Source organism: Microcebus murinus, chromosome 3 (genome assembly GCF_040939455.1).
Source record: "Microcebus murinus isolate Inina chromosome 3, M.murinus_Inina_mat1.0, whole genome shotgun sequence".
Classification (NCBI taxonomy): Eukaryota; Metazoa; Chordata; class Mammalia; order Primates; family Cheirogaleidae; genus Microcebus; species Microcebus murinus.
Genome location: NC_134106.1, coordinates 31633521 through 31653997, shown reverse-complemented (window position 1 = coordinate 31653997; position 20477 = coordinate 31633521). Strand labels below are relative to the sequence as shown.

At 37.3% G+C, this 20477-nt stretch overlaps 1 protein-coding gene and 1 long non-coding RNA gene across 5 annotated transcripts in view; both read left to right on the top strand.

Annotated features, from left to right (window-relative positions):
* The window catches only part of SOS1 (SOS Ras/Rac guanine nucleotide exchange factor 1), a 140857-nt gene that overhangs the window by 25109 nt on the left and 95271 nt on the right, over positions 1 to 20477 (top strand). The window lies entirely within an intron of this gene.
* On the top strand, positions 10177 to 13669 carry LOC142870025 (uncharacterized). The gene is made up of 2 exons (XR_012918542.1): positions 10177 to 11667; positions 12014 to 13669. It is a non-coding gene; the product is annotated as an uncharacterized LOC142870025 (long non-coding RNA).

Below are 20477 nucleotides of genomic sequence, written 5' to 3'. Positions count from 1 at the left end.
GGTTTTTTAAATGAGAAATCTGCTGTTATTTTAACTGGTTTTCCTCTATAGATAAGCTATTGTTTTTCTCTGGCTGCATTCAAGTGAGTCATTTAGAAATGGTATCATGCATTTGCATATGAATTTTTGTGAAAAAAATTTTTGTGAAAAAAAATGTTTGCCCCGTTGTTGTTTTATTGTGTTGTATTGTGTTTGGAAATAGAAATAACTTAGAAAGTTTTAGTAAAGTTATTTCATAGCAAAACTACTACCTTTTAAATGGCAATGATAGTTATACTTAATTCTTCATAGCAGCTATGCAGACAAATTCTTGGAAAGAAAGTCTCCAGTGAAGGAAAAATATCATATTTATATCCTCCCCCATTCTAAGTCAGAGCACTCCACACTTAAAAATTCTATAAGCAAGGGTCAATTTTCTTCCCACTGACTATATTTGAAATAATACCTGACATCTCAGTCTGTAGTATTTGTTTTGTAAAAGTTAGCAGTACTTGAATGCAGTGGATTCTCCTTTTGACTCTATTATAGGTGATCTGTGCAATATTAGCATGTTACTTGAGGTAGTGACCCTTCAACAACATGGGGGTTAGGGACACCGACCCTCTGCACAGTCAAAAATCTACATATAACTTTTGCCTCCCCCCACTGAACTTAACTGCTGATAGCCTGCTGTTGACTGGAAGCCTTACCAATAACGTAAACAGTTGATTAACGCATATTTTGTATGTTGTATGTATTATATACTACATTCTTACAATAAAGGAAGCTAGGGAAAAATTTTATTAAGAAAATTATAAGGGGCTGGGCGTGGTGGCTCACTCCTATAATCCTAGCACTCTGGGAGGCAGGAGGATTGCTCAAGGTCAGGAATTCAAAACCAGCCTGAGCAAGAGTGAGACCCCCGTCTCTACTATAAGTAGAAAGAAATTAATTGGCCAACTAAAAATATATAGAAAAAATGAGCCAGGCATGGTGGCACATGCCTGTAGTTCCAGCTACCTGGGAGGCTGAGGCAGGAGGATTGCTTGAGCCTAGGAGTTTGAGGTTGCTGTGAGCTAGGCTGATGCCATGGCACTCTACCTCAGGCAAAAGTGAGACTCTGTCTCAAAAAAAAAAAAAAAAAGAAGAAAAGAAAATTATAAGGAAGAGAAAATAAACTTCATTCATTAAGTAGAAATGGATTGTTGTAAAGGTCTTTATCCTCGTCATCTTTATGTTGAGTAGGCAGAGGAGGGGTTGATCTTGATGTGGCACAGGTGGAAGAAAATCCATGTATAAATGGATCCACACAGTTCAAACTCGTGTTGTTCAGTGGTCACCTGTAACTGGAAGTATTTTTAGATCCATATAATAATTAGGTAATTCGAGTTGACATTTGCTTTTTGTGTGTGGGGGGCAGTTTGTCTGCTAATGAGAGCTTTCTTACAGTATTTAAACAACTTTGAAGCTGGCAAAATGAACCTACTATTGTTATTGGTACTTTATTAATAGTTTTAGTATATGGAAAAAATTCTAGCTTTTAGAATGATTTTTAAAGTAGCCAACTATTTTTACATAATTTATTTTACTGTACTACCATTAAGTAATTCCTAGTTTTTTCAGGCATTCACCATTGTGGAACAAAAAAATCATACATGAGCCAAAGCATTCCATTTGTGGCTTCTTTGTATTTCAGTATGTAGTACTTTTTAGCAATTCATAGTACTGAGCTGTTTTAGTTTTAGTACTTTTGTTATAGTAAAAATGCAAGTTTACTTCTATATCTTAATAAATATAAATTTCAGATGGCCAATATTGAATAATCAATATGCTGGTAACTATGGACTTGTTCATAATGCTTTTGTATAATTAAGCTTGCTTTTTTGTGGGGGTTGGTAGAGCTGGGGTCTTGCTATGTGCTCAGGCTGGTCTCAAGTCCTGACCTCAACTGATCCTCCTGCCTCAGCCTCCCAAAGTACTAGGATTACAGGCATGAGCCCCTGCGCCCAGCCAGTTTTGTAGCTTTCTCAAGAAAAAACGGAACCTAGAAGATTGAGACTTTCCTTGTGACTTACTTTGGGGGTACTTGTTTCCTTTTAAATAGTAATTATTTAATATTTAAATATATAGACGCATATAAATTACAAGGGAAAAATCTCTTCTTTCCCTTCCTGCATTCCTCCAGTCTCTGCTCCCCAGAATCTATATAGCCTAATTATTTGGACTTTAAAATCCTCATTCTTTCCTCTCAACAGTGAGACCCCCCACCCTCTTTTTAAACACAAGTAGTACTTTTTAATAATACTAACAAAAAAAATTAAAAGAAAGCCCAATATATAAGCAGATCACAAAAATGATTCTTATTTATTTATTTTGTACAGGCAGTGAGTAGAATCAAGCTGCCTCCTTACCGTTACCTGGTGGTACCTGGAGTACCTCTGGGAAGCCCTGAGCTCTGTGCTCATAATTTGAAAACCCTTGCTTCCTGTGTGCTGCTGGTAATTAATTAAAAGCAATAAATTATTCTAAAATGTGTTGAGCATTTATGAAGAGACATACTGCCAGTTTATTTTCTGGTTTTTAAAAGTATTAATATGTTTTTAAAATCTCTTCATATTTGTAATATAAATGTTGCCTTGTCAGAAGTTTCAACATTCAGAACAAATTTTGTTTGTTTCTAAATAAACATAATTCAAACCAGGCTAAGTTAGCATGGGTGCCCAGAATGCTTGCTGTCAAGATGCATATAATGCTATATATAAAGTTTATTTTCTATATTGTCTAGTTGTTAATTTAGGCATACTAATGAAACCACTTCTGTAGCTAATATATATATATATATATATATATATATATATATATTCATATCTCCTTGCTCTATTCTTTTTTATTTTGGTAGGAGCTTTATTGAAATATAACTTATCAAACAACCCACTCTTTTTTGGGTTGTATATTTAAGGTATACAACATGATGTATACATACACATAATGAACCCATAATTTAAGTAGGATTCTTGGTATTTTTTTTTTTAATGCAGCTTTCACATTGTTGGCTATCTTAGAGTCTTCTGCTTTCTTATCATTGGGTTTTTCCCCCCTTTCAAGGAAGCTCCCCAGTGACGTTTGTTTTTTACTCATTTTTGCTAGGGTTAGCTTGTGGGCTTACCAAGACTGTGACTGAGGCAAGTGAGCAGTGTGGGAAAGAGGTGTGGACGGAAGTGGTAAATAAAACAATAGGTGGGCCATGTGAGAACTAAAATAAATGTCGGATTCTGACTTAAAGTCTGCCACCAGATGCAGCTTAATTGTCACTTGCCACTCACTGATCGGGTTTTGATATGAGTCTGCAAGCAATTGACTTACTATGGTCTCTGTGCAGTCAGACCTCTCTGCTAATGATAATCTATTTGCAGCCACTCCCCGGTGCTAACATCACCACTTCAGCTCCACCTCAGATCATCAGGCATGAGATTCTCATAAGGAGGGTGCAACCTAGATCCCTCGCATACACAGTTTACAGTAGGGTTCATGTTCCTATGAGTATCTAATGCCCCCACTAAACTGACAGGAGGTGGAGCTTAGGCAGTGATGAGAGTGATGGGGAGTGGCCATGAATACAGATGAAGCTTGGCTGGCCCACTGCTCACCTCCTGCTGTGCCACTTGTTCCTAATAGGCCATGGATCAGTACCAGTCCTTGGCCTACAGGTTGAGGACTGCACCCTTAGATCAGCAGTCACCAAAGTTTATCAAGCATTAGAGTCACCTGGAGAGCTTTTAAAAACATACTTTGCTAGGCCATATTCCCAGAGTTTCTGCATCAGAAGATCTTGAGTAGGGCCCAATAATTTGTATTTTTAACAGGTGATGATGCTATTAATTCATGGACCACTGCCTTAATGGTCCCTATAAACTGTCATAATGAATTAGAGAAATGGTGATAAGTAGGAATTTCTCCCTGATGAAAATGGTAATTTTTTCTTATAGCCCATATTTGTATATATTAATTTGCATATATTTGTATGTATAAATATTTAGCTATAGTCAGTGGCTAAATTGGTTTCTTTCAAACCTCTTGCCATATATAAAGCCTACTTTTCTTCATAGGTTTGTGTACTGTTAGATCCCTATAACTTTCCTTGAGTGTAAGAAAATATCTAATAATCAAAGAATGTTAGAGCTTAAAGGGATTTTACAGATCATCCAATTCTTTCTTCCCTTCTACCTCCCAGATAGCTTAATCCATGATCACATAGCTAATTATTGGTAGGCATAGATAGTTTTTAATGAATTTATTTCTGACAATTCTTTATTATTTGAAGAAAAGTAAAAATAAAAATAAAAATTTATTTCAGCTAAAATATATTTAGTGACTTTCAGGTACAGATCTCTTTAGTAACTTATTTTTTTTCTTAATTTTTTTTTATTCTCTCCCCAGCCCTCCTTTGGTAACTTATTAGATAATAAATAAGCTTAAGATTTTTTAAATGCTTTACTCAGTTCTGTGCTAAATGCTATTTGATTACTTTACACAAAAATAATATGTGAATTTAGCATCATAAATAATTTTTAAAAGGTATGTCTTATAGGTGTATCTTTTATTCTGCTCTTAAAGAGAGCATAAGAGGAAGAAGATAGTTCAAGAAATTGGCTAGTGAGATGTGGGACAGATTTCCATCAATAACTTCATGTAACATTGAGTAGAGTGAGCAGATAGCTTGTACCTATTAGAAAATTCAGAGGGAATGATGAGGAAGAGATATATAATAGAAAAAATATAAGGCTACCCACCCTCCCTTTTAAAAAAAATGTATCTCCTTGGCTAGGTCTGCTTAAGGAGAAAGATACCTTGTTTTTCCGAAAATAAGACCTACCCATAAAATAAGCCCTAGCAGGATTTCTAAGCATTTGCGCAATATAACTCCTACCCTGAAAATAAGACCTAGTGATAGGCTTGGCTACACAGTGTATCTGCACAACCCATGCATTTTGTCACCGAGCAGTAAAGAAGATGAGCAGCCCTTCTCATCTGCCCTATCGTGACAGCTACTATCCCAGAGGTGACTGGAAGGGTGCGGGCAGCCCCACCAACAAGGTCAGCTCCCCCATCAGGTCCTGGCCATCCTGTGCTGCAAGCTGAGGCTTTGAGGGGAAAGTAACACATCCCCTGAAAATAAGCCCTAGGGTGTCTTCTTGAGGAAAAATAAATATAAGACCCTGTCTTATTTTCGGGGAAACACGGTAGCCTTCATTTTGATAATCATAAAAGTACTTATGGCTGGGCATGGTGGCTCACGCCTGTAATCCTAGCACTCTGGGAGGCCAAGGCGGGAGGATCGCTCTAAGGTCAGGAGTTCAAGACCAGCCTGAGCAAGAATGAGACCCCATCTCTACTAAAAACAGAAAGAAAATTAGCTGGACAACTAAAAATATATAGAAAAAATTAGCCAGGCATGGTGGCGCATGCCTGTAGTTCCAGCTACCCGGGAGGCTGAGGCAGCAGGATTGCTTGAGCCCAGGAGTTTGAGGTTGCTGTGAGACAGGCTGATGCCACGGCACTCTAGCCCAGGCAACAGAGTGAGACCCTGACTCAAAAAAAAAAAAAAATAAACAAACAAAAAAAACCTTTTGATTATTTCTGTGTTTTCCCTTAGTCCTTCACCTTAATAGCCAAAGTTTGTTTTTCGATTAGATGATCAGCATTGTTTCTTTCATAGGAGTTTGGGTAGCCAAATACCCAATACCTGCACATAAACTTATGGCTTGTCAGGTATCAACTGTAAAACGCATAGACAATGCTATTAAGCACTAAAAATAGATCGAAAGCACTGCTGACTGACTTGTAAAATTTTTTTGTTGTTGCCCATGGTCAGCTCATGTCCAAACTCCTATACAGCCAACAGCCTATTTCAGTCATTCTGTAATGTTGATAAAATAATTTTCCTGTTTCACTGTTAAAACTCTGATGATTCATGTCTGTCCTCTTTGCACACAGGTTGTCCTATGTAAATTTCACAGTATGTAGAGCTAGAATTTTATCTCAGAAGCAAGTATCCCTGTTAGGGCTTCAGGCTTGATGCGTTTTCATCATTTTAATTTTGCCTAGAGTAAGGAACTCGTTAGAGTAGGAAATGTACTTCTGCCCCAGATTCAGGAATGGGGAGTTATTCCAAACACAAATTTTTGAATATAGCCTGAAGAACTCTCGTACTTGAGGGCCACATACTGCCTGGGTGTTAGTTCTCTGTATATAACCTAGGAAATATGCCTTTCCTAGCTGAGCCTCTCATCTGGGAGCTAAGATTTTTCTCCTAGCGTAATAATCATAGTGTGTCTTCCTCCAGGAAGCCTTTTCAGATCGACTCCACCCATCCACCAGTCCTCAAGTAGTTTCTCAACCTGGAATCCTTAGACACTTTCAGGGCTCTGAGAGATCTCGCAGATTTAAACAATTTTGTGGTTTTCTGTATAGATGCAAACATCACACGTACGGTTTCTACTGGAGGGTGAAGTTGAAAATAATCATTTTGAAACAATGGCAGAATCTTTCTAAAACTTTTGTGAACAGCAAATTTGAGCACCTGGTTTAAAATAGGTTTTCAAACTTCATTGTGTGTAACTGCATGAAGTGCTTTCGGGGGCTTTTATGGTAGCTGAAAAGCAAGGATGAACTGGAGACTAAAGACACCACTCTCAGGGCGGGCTCACACCTGTCATCCTAGCTCTCTGGGAGGCCGAGGCAGGCGGATTGCTCAAGGTCAGGAGTTCAAAACCAGCCTGAGCCAGAGCGAGACCCGTCTCTACTATAAATAGGAAGAAATTAATTGGCCAACTGATATATATATAAAAAATTAGCCAGGCATGGTGGCGCATGCCTGTAGTCCCAGCTACTCGGGAGGCTGAGGCAGAAGGATCGCTCGAGCCCAGGAGTTTGAGGTTGCCGTGAGCTAGGCTGACGCCATGGCACTCACTCTAGCCTGGGCAACAAAGCGAGACTCTGTCTCAAAAAAAAAAAAAAAAAAAAAAAAAAAAAGACACCACTCTCACTTTAACCAGGTTGGCTGTACTTACTTTATTTGCCTTATGTATTGTGGTTCAGTGACAATTTATCTCAAGAGCTTTCTTCCCCATCCAATAGTTTTGAAAACCACTGGACTAACAGGTTTATGGTTTGGGGTTTTAGTAGAGGAATAGGGACAGTTTGTGTGGCTGTCTATTTGCAAATAGATTTTCTGTAGTTAACCCAGCAAGGAATCCTCAGAAATTATTAATGGTGATTGGGAATGCTATTCTAGGGTATCTTAGATTGGCAGATAGTAGTTTCTCAATTTTTTTATCTTAGGACCCCTTTGCACTCTTAATTGTTGCGATTCCCAAACAGATCTGTTTATATGGGTTATACCCATCAATTTTTAAATAAATAAAAGAAAAATTTTCAGTATTTATTAATTTATTTAAAAATAATGAACCATTACATGTTAACAATAACATTTTTTATTGAAATACCTATTTTACAAAACAAAAATATTTAGCAAAGAGTTGAATTGTTTTACAGTTTTACAAATCTCTTTAATGTCTGGCTTAATAGAATAAGCCTCAATTCTCATCTGCTTCTACATCCAATCAGATGTAATATGCTGTGTTATTTGAAATATATGGAGAAAATCCAGCCTCATGCATACAAATACTTGCAAAGGGAAAAGGTATTTAACATCTTTTTCAGATATTATGAATACTGTATTTTTCTTTGACATCAACCCCCTCAAGTGGTAGTTTCTTAAAGGTTAGTTGCAATGTGGAATCTGAAACCATAGCAGTGAACTTTTTGTTCCCTGCAGTAAAAGTGCAAAGTATACTTATAAAGAGACAGTAAAGGCCTTCCAATTGGCTTTCTATAACTGCTACTCCATCATGCTAAAAAGTCAAAGTCCTTAAGTGATCTGGCCTCTTACCTATCTCTTTGATCTCATCTCCAACTCTGCTGTAGTCACACTGGCTCCTTGTTGTATTCCTCTCCTGTTTCTGGGCTTTTGTCATTGTTCCCTCTTACTTTTTAGCAAATAGATTAGACATTGTGTTAAATCATCCAAATTTGGTAAAAACCTAACCACATACTTGTTTGTAAGTGTGAAAGTAGAAATCCCTAACTCGAACTGCTTATACTTACCAATATCATTGTAATCAGAAACATTTATTCAACACCTTTATGTCAGACTCTGACCCTGTCCTGTTTTGGTGGATGTGAACGTGGCACCAAGTCATTTGGATTGCTAGTACTTTGCTAGGGAGTACACACATGTGCCTCCCCGTAGCAATAACACAAGTTGTTTACTGCTGTAGTTTGCTAAGAACTAACCACATAGATGATCATGTATCTCAGGAAAATATAATAGGAATAGAATAATTATTTTATATGTTAGGGTAGATTTGATTTAAACCTAGGTGATTGAAACAAATTAGCTAGTAATCAGGAACATTCAACGTTGTTCTTCAAAAGTACATTTTTATTGTATGATATATTTAATAATCTTGAAATGTACAAACTATGAAAAGGTATAAACTATGACATTTTCAGGAAGTTACGTTTTCAGATGACTTTTAATGTTTCACTAAATTTATCAGTTTATTGAGCAGTAGACCAAGGATATAGGGGTTAAAAAGATGCATTCTTGTTCCCAAGAAGGTTACAGAATTGTTACAATTATATTGCATGATTAGGGACCCCAAGTAAACAAGGACAAATTCTTTCCGTGTCTTTGTGAAAAGGCCAAGTTAACAGGTTAAAGATGAACATTTGGGGATTTTTTTTCCTGTTATATGTTAATAGCTCAACATATGTAGAAATATTTAATTATATAACTTTATCTTGAATATCTATAATGACCTATAGATCATTTAAAAATTCAATTTTAAGGAAATAATTATTGGTACACCTTAATAATTAGAAATTTTGGTTAATATTGTACTTAAAACCCTAGAAAAGTCAGACGTCAGCATGAGAAAGAAACTCATCCACCTTCCTTACCGATTTTATTCCCAAATTTGAAAAAGACAGACCTTTCTTTTTCTCCATTAATATGTCAGTTGGGGTTCCTGGTTGCAAATAAAAGGAACTGGTTATAAAAGAGATTTGTTGGAAGGTGTTCTTCAGAGAGGAAGGACAGCCTTGGCAGAGAAACTGGCAGGTGCAGAAGGAGTTCTGTCTGGAGCCTTAGAGTTCACAGCAGCAGGCTTCTACGTGGGGAATGCCTGCTAGAGCCTTGTTTCTGCTGTAACCGACCTCCAACCAGTCCTTCCTCCCTCTGATTACCTGTTCATTTTAGGAAGCCTGTCTGTGCCCACCTCCTGGCTATGCTGGAAGAGGTAGGATCAGGCCTGTTGGCTTTTATGGTGGGAGGTGGTCACCACAAATAATTCTTTTACCAAGATTGCGTAGAGGAAAGAGGTGATTCCTGAAAAGGAAGTCTTGGGCCTATTAGGAAGGAACTCAGGAATGACAGATATTTACCTTAGTTAAAGGGAGAACTATCTTTATAAATCCACAGAAGGAACAAGAGTTAGTTAAAACTGGATCATTGCCTCAGTTAAAAAAAAGATTATAGTTAAAAATGGTAGTTTTTGCATAGTACAGAAAACCCTGGATCATTATATTAGTAATATCTGAAATAAAATATACTTAAGTGACCACTTAACTAATGTGATATTCTTGAAGGCCTTAGAATGTGTGTGTATGAGTGTGTGTGTGTGTGTGTGTGTGTGTGTGTGTGTGTGTGTGTGTGTGGAGAGAGAGAGATACAATTTATAATTTTGTTTTTACTAATCAAAAGCAAGCTGGAATAAAAAAAGCAAGCTGGAGGCCGGGCGCGGTGGCTCACGCCTGTAATCCTAACTCTCTGGGAGGCCGAGGCGGGCGGATTGCTCGAGGTCAGGAGTTCGAAACCAGCCTGAGCAAGAGCAAGACCCCGTCTCTACTATAAATAGGAAGAAATTAATTGGCCAACTGATATGTATATAAAAAAAAAAATTAGCCGGGCATGGTGGCACATGCCTGTAGTCCCAGCTACTCGGGAGGCTGAGGCAGAAGGATCGCTCGAGCCCAGCAGTTTGAGGTTGCTGTGAGCTAGCCTGACGCCACGGCACTCACTCTAGCCTGGACAACAAAGCGAGACTCTGTCTCAAAAAAAAAAAAAAAAAAAAAAAAAGCAAGCTGGAGTAAAGAGATACAATTTATAATGAAGGGACTTCAATTACCACTTTACTGATAATAGTATTACTATTTTATGGGCACATGCATGCACATAAAATAATAATGATTTAAAGTTGCATAGCATATTTGCATCCATTATTTAATCTTTGTTACACTATAATATAGGTATTATACCCAATTTGTAGAGTAGGGAAACTGAGAAGTTAAATATCTTGTCCATGTAGCTGCTGAATTAAGGAATTAAGATATTAATCCAGGTCTTAGTCACATATGTAAGAATGGCCTGGATATCTTTATTATATCCATATAATGGGGAAAATAGTGCCTATCTTGCAAGATTGTTTGATGATTATAGATAAAATATAAATCCATCATTGTGAGAGTTAACAGATGTTTAGTTAAATCATGTTAGTTTTAAAAGAGTCACATTTTACCAAAGAAGTAATACTGCCTCATGAAAGTTCTAAAGTTAATGTAGCACTTTGATGTTTAGAAGTAAATTGTCATTTTCATTTTAAACTTTAATTTGGGAATTTGAGTAGTATGACGTTTTCTTGAATGCCTAGTTTGAAGAGACTATTTTTACAACTAATTAAGAGCTTCCAAGTGGATTTAAATTTGTCTTTTAAAGAGATTTTATTTGAAATTTTCTCTTTTTTCTGGTTGAGTTGAGGCATTTTGATTGATTTAAAAATTTTTATTTCAAGTTTTTAATATATCACCTACCTCTCCTGCTTCAAAAGGTATAATTATTATATGCCAATAGATATGTAAGCCATAAACATATGGACTTAGCTATTTTTAAAAGTTGAGGTATAAAATGAGTATTTATGAAACAAGACTGGTCATATTTAGGACAACTGAAGAAAAGCTGGAAAAAAAGAAAGACAAGCAAACTTGAACACTGAAGCAACCTGAAGCATCTCTTTATATTGATGATATATTTTTGTAAGGAAAATAAATATCAGATGATCAGGATTGTATATAACTAAATGGTATCAAGAAAAAGAAAGTAACAGTATGCATTTAAAAAGACAGAATTATGAAATTATATATCAGTACCGAGCATGGGGCTAAGGCAAGTGCTGAAATATAGCAAAAGATAGACGATAATATAGACTGTTGCCCACTGTAAATGTTTGCAAGTGGCTAGGTTTCAAATAAACAGGATTATTACAAGTGATTTCTATGAATGTCAACGCCTTGACTTTCAAGCTTTGCATTTTGTATATGGGAAGAAATATGACAATCCTAGTTAATTAGACAATAGACCCAAAGCCTTTACATTTGATGCATTTTGTTTTAAAAATAGGCCTTATTTTTCAGCTTCATCTGCAGTTCTATGTGAAGATTGATAAATCAGTTTTTACTTATTTTATTAATAAAACGTAATTTGGATAAAAAAATAAATGTAAGTTCATGTTGTGAAAACACAAGGAAGGGAATATTGTAAGAGAATGTACATTAAGCAGTAAAGAAGAGGTCTGCTGGGCCGGGCGCGGTGGCTCACGCCTGTAATCCTAGCACTCTGGGAGGCCGAGGCAGGCGGATTGCTCGAGGTTGGGAGTTCAAAACCATCCTGAGCGAGACCCCGTCTCTACTAAAAATAGAAAGAAATTAATTGACCAACTAAAAATATATATACAAAAAATTAGCCGGGCATGATGGTACATGCCTGTAGTCCCAGCTACTTGGGAGGCTGAGGCAGGAGGATCGCTTGAGCCCAGGAGTTTGAGGTTGCTGTGAGCTAGGCTGACGCCACGGCACTCACTCTAGCCTGGGCAACAAAAGTGAGACTCTGTCTCAAAAAAAAAAAAAAAAAGAAGAGGTCTGCTGGGCTAAGTGGGAGCATTATGAAGTGTTGGAAATTTTATTTTTATCCAAGAAAATTTACAGTAGGGTAGGGAATCCCTTTGTACATGGTAGACAATAAAGAGGTAAGGAAAGGTATGACTTAGATCAGTGGTTCCCAACCAGTGGAGATTCTGTTTCCCATGGGGACATTTGGCAATGTCTGGAGACATTTTTTGTGTAACTTAGGAGGGGTGCTAATGGCATCTAGTGGCTAGAGGCTAGGTATGCTGCTAAACATTGTACAGTACACAGGACAGCCCCCAACAAAAGAGAGTTATTTAGCTCAAGATGTCAGTCATGCTGAAGTTGAAAAAACCCCCTGCTTTAGATCCAGGATGGCTGATCCAAAACAAAAGAGTAAGAATTACAAAGTCATTTCAAACTAGAGAAAGGCCAGAAAGGATATTTAGTTTTTGATTGACAGAATTTGTAAAGTCTGTTTAAATTCATTTCAAGTCACCTTCCCCCCCTGCAATTTTTAATAAATGTAGCTTTTACATAGTGATACAGGGACCATATTCAAATTATCTAATAACTTAGGTATGGTAGTCTGATTGAACAGGCACCCTACTCTGTCAGGTGTTAACTCTTTAGTTAGTGGACAGTGGGGAGATTCCCGGATTTCAGGTTAAGGGCCTGGATAGCAGGGAAGCGAGTATATTGAGAGCGAGAGGGTATTTGCAGTCTTTGGGCAACAGCTTGACATCAGACTTGGTGGTTAGCTCTGAGACTAGCTCTGCGAAAGCATGCTTAACCCTCATACAGAAGAAAATCTGAATATTTACAGTATAGGAAAATGGTAGAAAATAATATTAGTAATTAAAGTAGAAATTATAAATAAGGATAATTTTTTCAAACTTACTGGTAGTACTTGAGAAAAAATAGATTTAATAGTAGAAGGATGAAGAGGTAGATATTTTGTATTCAAAGTCTGAAGGGAATTTTTGGATGCTTGTGAGGAGTTTTGAGATTAATGACAATTCTTTTATTAAGTCTAATTTCATTTCAAACTTTTGGATATCTTTTAACCTCTTAAAATTTTGGCTTGCTTTTTCTTAAATTATAAATATAGTTAGTGTTTTGGTTTTATAAATCTAGTTTGTGTTTTGGTTCCTAATCATTCAGTTATTTATTCAGGACACCAACAGAAATGCCAAGAGTATTCTATTATAGATATCAGGAGATAGCAGTTGTTAAGACAAAGTTTCTATTTCCATATAGCTTAAATTCTAGTAGGAGGAAGGAGACAAATAAATAGACAAAGAAATACTGTGGTTTTAGATAAGTAGAGTAAAGAAAATAAAGCATGTTGGGATAAAGAGGGTCTGAGAAATAAGGAAGGGGTACTCTTTTAAAAATAATGGTCAGAGACAGCCTCTCTGAGGAGGTGACACTTGAGAAGAGACCAGAATGTTCAGAAGGAGCTGGCCATGCTACACATCTGGTGGAGGAGCATCCCAGAAGATGGTAGTGTGAAGACCTTGAAGCAGGACAAGCTTGGGCTGTGCAAGAAACATTAAGACAACCGGTATGCCTAGAGCATAGTATTAAATGTATGTGAAGAAGAGTGATAAAAGATAAGCCTGGAAAGATAGAGGGGGACCACTTCAGTAGGCCTAGTGACAGTAAACCATTCAAGGATTTTAAGCAAAGGAGTGACATAATCAAATTTAAGTTTAAAACATTTAATTCTGTTCACTTTGTGAAGAAAAGAGGACTTTTGTGGGGTAAGAATGAAGGAAAGTGACTATTTTAGTGATAAGAGGTGATGGTAGTATGGTGGTGAGAGGTGGTCAGAATTGGGATATCTTTTTGGAGTAAAACAGGTAGATTGAATATATAGAGGTGAATGAAACAGGAATCAAGGTTGGCTGCTGTATTTTTGACTTGTGCTGACTCAATAGAGTTGCCCTTTCCTAAGATGGGAAAAACTTAAAGAGAGGCAGTTTGAGGGTGGGGCAGGACCACAGAGTTCAGTTTTTATTGTGGTATTGGAGGGAATTATTAGATATTGAAGTGGAGATGCTGTATAAGAGGTGGGATATCTGAGTTCAGGAGGTTAAGATTTTTGATAACAATTGGGAAACTATTAGTGGATAGTTGGTAAAGCCATGGACTAGATCACTTAGGGAAAGAATACCAAGAAGAGAAGAATGCCAGGAACTGATCTTTGGAGGACTCCAACACTCCAGAGGTGGAGGGAGAACTAAGAGTGTCCATTGAAGTGAACTATTAGAAGAGAGTGGTGATTTGGAAGTCAAATGAACAAAGGGTTTCAAAGAGTGGGAATGGTCAACTCTCATGCTGCCACGAGGTCAGATGAGATGAGGGCAGGGATTTAGCCCTGGTCTTGTTAGGAGTGGCATTCCCTAGTGACCACAACAAACCTGTGTGGAGAAGCCTGAGAGGTGGTGTAGAAAAGGTGATTTGTCATCCAAAGGACCACCAAGATGGCTAGATAATATAAAAGAGAGTTTTATTGGCAATATCAGTTTGCAGAGCACCTCTGACATGAGCCACAAGTGCTCTCTCTGAAGAACAAAGAGAAGGTTAAAGGTTTTATACTATAAAAAGAAGAAGAAAAAGAAGAAGTGATATGTATTGCTCTTTGAGAAAGTTCATCAACACTAGTAAGGATTTGGGGAACTAGCCAGCTCTGGTGAGTGAAGATGGTGGTAAAAATTAGCCTTAGAGTTGTGACACGTTATCTCAGAAGCTATAGATAAAACTGGTTTCAGGTTATAACAAGCAGCTTGAGCAGTCAGCTTGCAGAGAATTACATTCTTGGAGCAATGTTTTGGACCCTGAGTGTTTCACCCGCCCTAGTTTCTCAACTCTGTTTTAGTTAGGTATGACAAAAATTGACCCAATTTGTATGATCGACTTTCACATGACTATGGAGAGCTTTTTGAGGAGTCTACCTCTGAAAGGTGAAGAAAGCAGTGAATACTGGGGTACAAGGGGACAAGAAAAGCTTTTGTTGTTGTTATTCCCTGGGAATAATCCAGTTGTGATTAAGCTCAGTTTTTTGTTCATGAATGACATGAAGATTTCTTGAGGTGAAACAATAGAAAAGAGGATTCGGGAAGTTGAATTCATCATTTGGATTCACAAGTGAAACATCAGAAGAAGTTGAACACGCTGCATATGTAATTTCCTTCACTTACTCAAAGTGTAGTATTTGAGTTTCTACTCAAGTATCCAGAACTAGAATAACTACTCTGAAGGAACTAAAAATCTAGCAAAATAGACAGACGTGTACACACTTGCTGCACAAAGTACATTCCTCAGACTAGCAGCATTGGCCTTACCTGAGTTTGATAAAAATACCAAATGCCCTACCCAAGAACTACTGAATCAGAATTTGTATTTTTAACAAAATTTCTAGGTGGTTTATTATACATACATGTTAAAGTTTGAGAAGCACTGGTGTACATAAACTAAACATAATAAGATGTGATAAGCACTACAGATTGATATAAACAATATACTATAAGAGCTCAATTACTGTCCCATCCCCCTACAAGAAGAAAAATGTTCATAGAGAAAAAGAGTTGGATCAGACATTTCCCTGGATTAGCATGTTAAGAGTTGCTTGATATAAGAGTTTGTTAAACTAAACTAGTCTTAGGCACTACTAATTTAAGATGTGTTTAGGTCATCTGAATTTAGTGTTTATGCAAGAGTTTTTGTAAATAGATTATTTCAATAAAAAGAATGAGACTCAGATCATGGAGAAGAGAGGAAAATTGAAAGCCAAGATTACATCAGTTGACTGCAGTTTATTGACTATTTGCTAGTGCCATGAATATGAGAAGATAAGTGAGATAGTCACTGTCATGTAATAGGAGACTCAAGGACATTTATTTTTTGTGTTACAATCTAATACTATTTTTTTTTCTGTTTTTTTTTCATTTCGGCATATTATGGGGGTACAGATTTTAAGGTTTCAATAAATGCCCTTTCCCCCCTCCCCCCACAAGTCTGAGTCTCCAGCATGACCATCTCACAGATGGTGCACATCTCACTCATTATGTATGTATATACCCGCCCCCCTCCCCCCTCCCACCTGCCCAATACCCTATTACTATAGTACCTATGTGTCCACTTAGGTGCTACTCAGTTAATACCAGTTTGCTGGAGAATATATCTGGTGCTTGTTTTTCCATTCTTGGGATACTTCACTTAGTAGTATGGGTTCCAGCTCTAACCAGGAAAATATAAGATGTGCTATATCACCATTGTTTCTTAGAGCTGAATAGTACTCCATGGTATACATATACCACATTTTATTAATCCATTCTTGAATTGATGGGCACTTGGGCTGTTTCCACAGCCTTGCAATTATGAATTGTGCTGCTATAAACATTCGAGTGCAGGTGTCTTTTTTGTAGAGTGTCATTGGATCTTTTGGGTAGATGCCCAGCAATGGGATTGCTGGATCAAATGGTAGATTCACTTGTATCGCTTTAAGGTATCCCCGTATTGCTTTCCACAGAGGTTGAACTAATTTGAAGTCCCACCAGCAGTGTAGGAGTATAGAATTTTTTTATTTCCATCTTGATTTCTTCATTTATGAAGTAATCTTTTTTTTTTTTTTTTTTTTGAGACAGAGTCTCGCTTTGTTTCCCAGGCTACAGTGAGTGCCGTGGCATCAGCCTAGCTCACAGCAACCTCAAACTCCTGGGCTCAAGTGATCCTTCTGCCTCAGCCTCCCGAGTAGCTGGGACTACAGGCATGCGCCACCATGCCCGGCTAATTTTTTCTATATATATTATTTGGCCAATTAATTTCTTTCTATTTTATAGTAGAGACAGGGGTCTCACTGTTGCTCAGGCTGATTTCGAACTCCTGACCTCGAGCAATCCACCCGCCTCGGCCTCCCAGAGTGCTAGGATTACAGGCATGAGCCACCGCGCCCGGCCCCATCTAATACTATTACTACTTATTTTGTTGCTTAAATTGTTGCTGCTGGAGCTGGAGCTCTTTTAGGTTGGCTGCTGTGGAAAACTACTTTTTGAGTCAAATTTTTGCTCATTCTTCCCTATTTTGAAAACTGCCTAATGTTGGAACAGTGTTTTATGAAAAATAGGATCTTCTGATTAGCCACTTGTATCAGTAGGGTGTTTGTTTCCAAAAAAAAGCACACTCTTATCGCTAATCATTAGGAAATGCAAATTAAAACCACAATGAGATACTACTTCACACCAATTACCATGGCTATAATCACAAAAACAACCAACCATATCAATGTGGAGAAATTGGAACCTTCATATATTGCTGGTGGGAATGTAAAAAAGTTGAAAAATAGTATGGCGATTCCTCAAAAAACTATGTATAGAAATACCATATGATCTAGCAATTCCACTTATAGCTAACGTGTTTCCCCAAAAATAAGACCTACCCATAAAATAAGCCCTAGTAGGATTTCTAAGCATTTGTGCAATATAAGCCCTACCCCAAAAATAAGACCTAGTGATGGGCGTGGCTATGGAACATATCTGCACAACCCATGCATATCATCATGGAGCGGTAAAGAAGACGAACAGTCCTTCTCATCTGCCCCATCGTGACAGCTACTATCCCGGAGGTGACCAGAAAGTTGAGGGCAGCCCCACCAACAAAGTCTGCTCCCCCTGTCAGGTCCTGGCCGTCCTGTGCGTGCTGCAAGCTGAGGCTTTGAGGGGAAAATAACACATCCCCTGAAAATAAGCCCTAGGGTGTCTTCTTGAGGAAAAATAAATATAAGACCCTGTCTTATTTTCTGGGAAACATGGTATATACCCCCAAAGACATGAAAGCAGAGATTTGAACAGATATTTGTGCACCAGTGTTCATAGGGAGCACTATTTACAATAGCTTAAAGGTGGAAACAGCCCACAAGTCCATTAAATAGATACGCAAAATGTGGTATATACACACAACAGAATATTATTTAGCCTTAAAAAGGAATGAAATTCTGGTGCTGCAACATGAATGAACCTTGAACACATTTTGCCAAGAAAAGGAAGCCAGAAACAAAAGGACAAATACTGCATGATTCCACTTATAGGAGGTACCTACGATAGTTAAATTCATAGAGACAGAAAGTAGAATGGTTCTTCCCAGGGCCTGGAGAAGGAGGGAATGGGGAGTTATTGTTTAATGAGTACAGAGTTTTAGGTTGGGGTAATGAAAAAGTTCTGGCGATGACTAGTGGTAATGGTTGCACAATGTGAATGTACTTAATCACAATGTGAATGTCACTGAATTACACACTTGAAAATGGTTAAATGGTAAGTTTTGTGTTATGTATATTTTACAAATGAAAAAAAGTCACATTCCTTGGCTCCATCCCAGGCATACTAAATGTCCAGAATGCAGCATAAAACAAAACAAAACAACAACCACCTTTTCAGATCATTGTTATGCATGGTTTAGGTTAAGACCCACGGATACATGGCATTATCTAATGGAATGTGGGGTAAACTGGATTTTGTTGGTATATCTTTAAAGAGAAATTTATCAGATTGATGAATTAAAGTACAATATTCATATAGGTTTTTACATTTAATTCAGCTGTTACCATTTGTACCTTACTACATGTGGTAACATGAATAATGACTAACAATTATTTAGCATTCTGCCACTTAAAGCACTTTCAGAAATACAATCTCATTTGCTCATCATGTAATCCTGTGGAGATAGGTGGTAACGTTGCCATTTTCAGGTGAGGAACTTGAGACTTAGGAGATTTAATGGCTTGCTTGAGATCAAACAGGTAAAGTCAAATCTCCAAGATACATCTTCTGACGACTCCTGTTGGTTCCCTCTTAACAGTCACCAAGAAAATAGCAGGTGTTATACAGGCTATTATAAACATTCCATGTTTAAGTGATTTGTGAACTGAAAAATGTGACATGATTAAGTTAATCATGAACCATAAGATATATGCCACTTTATTTTGCAAATATGGCTTTTATCTTTCGACAGCTCTACTGTTCTTGCCAACTAAGATATACTCATTTTGTATAAGGACGTATTTTTATGAAGTACTACCATGTGAATACCTAATAAATACTAATCAATGCCAGTACTCAGGAAATCTACAGCAAATCTATCATTCTGTGGCATTGTTTTCTTTTCTTCCCTTGCATTGAAATAACCTCTATACCCAACCATTTGTGTGTAATAGCAACATTCTCATAAATGTGACTGTTCTTTTAGGGCTTCCCTTTTGAAGAATATATTTGTCATAGTTGAGCCTAAGAGTCAGCAGACTCCCTTCTTTGCCAGGGACATCCAGCAATGTTTTAGTAAAGTAGAAAGTTGTGGGGGAAAGCCATTTCTGAGGTTCCTGCTTTACAAACTACTACCATCATGGAATTGGTGGGGGAAGGACATTTTTATTTTACAGTAATTTAACACTTAACCACTTCTTGTTATTTTGATAGGATAGAGTCATTATGTGATAAAATTATTAAAAATACAATCCCGGATTGCTTACCAAGCCTGTTCACTATTTCCATGTCTCAGAGATATCTTAAGCATAATGAAGTCCAGAACTGTTTTGTTTGTTTTTTAAAGAAACAGGGTCTCACTAATGTTTCCCAGGCATGTCACCATGCCTAATCAGTCTAGAACTCTTGATCTCTTTGTTTCCTCTCCCACTTATTCAGAAATCTGCTCATCTTACAGTATTCTTCATCTTAGTAAATACACCTGCATCTGGCCGGTGATCTGGGCCCTGTCTGACTCTAATTCCATTTCCTTCACTCTCCCCTTCATGTATGTACGTGCTGTTCCCTTTGCCTGGAATGTTATCTCTCTTGTGTCACCAGTATACTTTTCACCTAAATTCTGCTCACCCTTCAGGTTTCAGCTTTAATCTTCCTTTCCAGAACCATTAGGTTAATTTAGGCCCCCATTTTATAGCCTCATGGTATCCTGTACTTTAACAAGAACATCAGTAATAGCTACAGTTAACATTTATTAAACATTGACTATGTACTGGTACATAATATTATCAGAAGGATTAAGTAATTTGCTCAGGGTTACACCCTGGTAATTGAAAGAACCAAGATTTGAATTTAGACAATTTAGTGCACACTTAACCCTTTCACTGCTCTGCCTCCTATTATGTAGCTATTTTTGTGACTGTTTAATTTCCTTTCTGTACTTCTAATCTCTGTGAGGGCAGCGACTTTGTCTCTTATACTATCTGTTGAATATGTGCATGTGTCGTATTTGGGGTATAGCCTTTCTATTACTCAGTGTCTGAAAATGGATAAAACTCACAGATGGAATTTATAGATGACATCAACTATTTTACCTTCTAGAAATGATAATGATAGTTTCTATAAATGTGGAGAAATCTGTTTAGTTCATCTAGAAAATCAATTTACTGTAAAGTCATATATCAAGGAACCTGATCTATTTCAACGTTTGAATGTGAAAAA